Source organism: Ascaphus truei, chromosome 5 (genome assembly GCF_040206685.1).
Source record: "Ascaphus truei isolate aAscTru1 chromosome 5, aAscTru1.hap1, whole genome shotgun sequence".
NCBI classification, from domain to species: Eukaryota; Metazoa; Chordata; class Amphibia; order Anura; family Ascaphidae; genus Ascaphus; species Ascaphus truei.
In genome coordinates this window covers 239,075,744-239,080,449 of record NC_134487.1, presented here as the reverse complement: position 1 = coordinate 239,080,449, position 4,706 = coordinate 239,075,744, and the positions used below count along the sequence as shown (strand labels likewise).

Sequence of the window (4,706 nt, the reverse complement as noted above, 5' to 3'; positions counted from 1 at the left end):
TTTTCCCTCTGTAAAATAAGACATTGTATTGCTGTCCCTCTATACTATGTATCGTACTAACTCAACGCCTCTAGATGATTTTAGTCTATTAAGGACTTAACAGCCGTTTTACTTTTTTACTTGTAAATACGTCTTGTAATTATTTCCTGGTGAAAACTGTGTTATCTTTTAAAAATAAAATAAGCAATTTTTGACTCATACAATTGTGCTTTTTATTTATATGTAACCCCCGACTGTTGCGGCTAATCCCTGTACCGTCTCTATACAAATAAAAAATATATACAAATAAAAAAAATATATAAAAATATTATGTCTGGGGTGGGATTCGAACCCACGTGGACATACGTCCATTGGATCTTAAGTCCAACGCCTTAAACCACTCGGCCACCCTGACACTTGAGGGTTTAGCCTCTTAAAGCCGTATTCTGTCTGAATTTAAAAAAAAATGCTACGCCCTCTTTTCAACGTCATTTGAACTTTTCTGACATGCGCACTGCGTTATTTCAGAATAAACATGTCCAGACGTGCCTCAGTATGAAAAAAAACATGTTCGGGCATGCCCCAAAAGCCTATAAACATGCCCGGACATGCCCCGCGTATGTATACGCCCCCTCCAATCTACGTCAACAGTACGCACCAATCACAAAAAAGAATAAAAAAATGCACATCATAATAAAAAATGGAGTCTGGGGGATGTCAACCGCGGTTTTTTGGCTTAGGAGGCGTCAACTGCGGTTTTTTGGCGTAGGGGGCGTCAACCGCGGTTTTTTGGCGCAGGGGGCGGCAACCTAAAAAATGCGCAGGGGGCGGGGCCGGATACGGATGGGGCGGGACCAGATACGGAAGGGGCGGGACATAGGGCGGGTTTAAGGCCAAAAGGGGGCGGGGCTTAGGGGAAAAGGGGGCGTGGTACCTGTCAAAAAAAGTTTGACATAATGTATGCCTCCCTACTACTCAGGATCATGCAAAGTATTATGCTGCTTAACTCAGGCTTCTGCCTGCTTTATTTTCATCCAAGTAAGGTACTGCAGCTTTAACATGTGAAGGTTAGAGGTACTCAGATACTTTCATTCAGCAGTTCACATATTTCAGTGTTACCATATTTCCCACACTGTTATTTCAAGAAATAAAACCAAAATCATATAAGCAAAATCCTATCCCTTTCAGGGATCTAACTACACATCAGAATCAGTCTCTCTAACAGCTGCTGGCCAACTAAACTGGTTCCCCAGCTTAAAACAATGCTCTCTCATTTAGGGTCACAAGATACAGTACAGTCTTTTAGCAACAGCAGTAACCATTTGTTTTGTCTTATCTGTTCGTGGAGTCCAGGCAAATCCTCTGGTACTGTGATACGTGGAGGGGCCGTCAACCCCGATACTGGATGCAGGGGAGCAGCGACACCCCCAGCCCCCAGGCTCCAAGGAGAGAGAGTGAAATGCAAAACCTCTCTGCTCTAAGTACCTGTGCATGTGATTAGAAGAGCAGGTGAGGGAGAACTAGAGCCATTGTAATCTGTGGTCTGGATTTTCCATCCAGCTGCCTGAGTTAATGGGAAGCTGTGGAACGGATCATTAACTATTCCTGCACTTTCTGCTCTAAAACGGGGCAGAAAGCTGCCTAACATCTTTGGACTATGTCACATATCCCCCTCCCCAGCTCACACCTACTGGGGTGAGCGGCCATGGACCTCACTGGGGTGAGCGTCCTACCTGAAATACTTGAGCTAACTCCTCAGTACAACATTAAGTATTCACATGACACGAATATGAACTTTTCCCACGGCAATTATGGACAATAGGTTTCGTCATAAGAGACTATACTTGGCAAACATATTTTTTGTTGCTCTCTATTAGGGAACTATTTTGAAAAATAAATGTCTAGCACACATTCTTACAACCCAGGATCTGCTAAATATATTCACAAAACCAGACAATTTCTATTACCTCCCTGGGTTTTTCTACTCTAGAATATGAACCTCATTATAAATTTACCAACCGAAAAGGGCATTTTTTTTTTTTTTTTTTTTTTTTCATATTGTAAGCAACCAATATTTTTTTTTCTTATACTACAGCCTTGTAATCTTAAGGGCCATCAACCCTGTATATTAATTTGTAGTTTAGCTACATTTTCCACACAGAGAACCAATATAACATTGTAATATTGACAAAATGCTTATTTGCATAGTTAAGTGTCCGTGACATAGTCCACACGTGTAATAAAAAAAATAAATCGGTCAGTTCCCCCAAACATATTTTTATTTTTTTTTTTTTTTTTTTTTTTGACTTCCAGTCTATTGCATCCTTTGACTTTATTTCATAGCCCGCTGCAACCTGCAAATGACTGGACTGTTTCTTTAGCTTCTGATGAGACCCTTGGACCGGATTCTCCTTGGCTCCACAGTGTGGTCCAGATTGGTGAGATATGGAACTATTCAGGCGCCGTGTTAACCTTCGTTGTTTTTTCTTTTCAATCTTTGATTTCCCTTTTGTGGCCATTACCAGGCCTTTGGGTTTTGGAGACCTAGTTGCCTCTGTACAAACGTAGTCCATATTAACCACGTCATCAGGATCTGTCAACAAGTTTGTGTTTTCAGGAACTGCCACCCACTTGGCTAAAACATCTTCTGTGGTGTCCTGGGTGTGTCCACTAGTTTGATAATCTTCTGGACAACGTAAATGAAATTGAGGATCTGGATTTTTGAATCCCAGATCAGGGAGAATATTCTCAGGAGGGTGCCTATCTGTTTCTGGAATAACAGCAGCACAATCAAAATCAATTCTTTCTCCTTCCTCTTTGTCATCAGTGAGGGCATTGAGTTTACGTTCCCTGGTCTCCTTTTGTGACCGTGTCTCTTTTAGCCTTGGAATCTCTTTCTCCAACTTCATCTTTATAGCAAATCGTAATATTGCAACAGCATTGAAGATACACGTATAGGAACGTACAGCTTGCTTGGTTAGGAGGTAGGATTGATAGCCCAACTGAACCACTTTAGCCGCTTCTCCCATGTCCGTCATCTGTTTCAGAGCGAGGTTTAACTCTGTTTCATTTTCTCTATTCTTGACCTGCAGGTGCTCCTTCTGGGTCTTGTCCAGCTCCAGCTGCAGCCGGGCCCCCTCATTTGCCGTGTGGTCCAGCTGCTTGTAGATATCGGCCATCTCGCTTTCATAGCGCAATGTCAGGCAGACCACCTGACGGACGGACGAACATCGCTACATTATCATTATATAGTGATACACAGAACATCGCTACATTATCATTATTTAGAGATACACAGAACATCGCTACATTATATAGAGATACGCAGAACATCGCTACATTATCATTATATAGTGATACACAGAACATCGCTACATTATCATTATATAGAGATACACAGAGCATTGCTACATTATCATTATATAGAGATACACAGAGCATCGCTACATTATCTTTATATAGTGATACACAGAACATCGCTACATTATCATTATATAGTGATACACAGAACATCGCTACATTATCATTATATAGTGATACACAGAACATCGCTACATTATCATTATATAGTGATACACAGAGCATCGCTACATTATCATTATATAGAGATACACAGAACATCGCTACATTATCATTATATAGTGATACACAGAGCATCGCTACATTATCATTATATAGTGATACACAGAACATCGCTACATTATCATTATATAGAGATACGCAGAGCATCGCTACATTATCATTATATAGTGATACACAGAACATCGCTACATTATCATTATGTAGAGATACACAGAACATCGCTACATTATCATTATATAGTGATACACAGAACATCGCTACATTATCATTATATAGTGATACACAGAACAGCACTACATTATCATTATATAGTGATACACAGAACATCGCTACATTATCATTATATAGAGATACACAGAACATCGCTACATTATCATTATATAGTGATACACAGAACATCGCTACATTATCATTATATAGAGATACACAGAACATCGCTACATTATCATTATATAGAGATACACAGAACATCGCTACATTATCATTATATAGTGATACACAGAGCATCGCTACATTATCATTATATAGTGATACACAGAACATCGCTACATTATCATTATATAGAGATACACAGAACATCGCTACATTATCATTATATAGTGATACACAGAACATCGCTACATTATCATTATATAGAGATACACAGAACATCGCTACATTATCATTATATAGAGATACGCAGAACATAGCTACATTATCATTATATAGTGATACACAGAACATCGCTACATTATCATTATATAGAGATACACAGAACATCGCTACATTATCATTATATAGTGATACACAGAACATCGCTACATTATCATTATATAGAGATACGCAGAACATCGCTACATTATCATTATATAGTGATACGCAGAACATCGCTACATTATCATTATATAGTGATACACAGAGCATCGCTACATTATCATTATATAGTGATACACAGTGCATCGCTACATTATCATTATATAGAGATACACAGAACATCGCTACATTATCATTATATAGTGATACACAGAACATCGCTACATTATCATTATATAGAGATACACAGAACATCGCTACATTATCATTATATAGTGATACACAGAACATCGCTACATTATCATTATATAGAGAGATACGCAGAACATCGCTACATTATCATTATATAGAGA

General features: G+C 38.9%; 1 non-coding gene across 1 annotated transcript; it reads right to left on the bottom strand.

Annotated features, from left to right (window-relative positions):
- Nucleotides 1-310: 310 nt before the first annotated feature.
- TRNAL-UAA (transfer RNA leucine (anticodon UAA)) lies at nucleotides 311-394 on the bottom strand. Its single transcript has one exon. It is a non-coding gene; the product is annotated as a tRNA-Leu (tRNA).
- Between the last annotated feature and the right edge of the window lie 4,312 nt (nucleotides 395-4,706).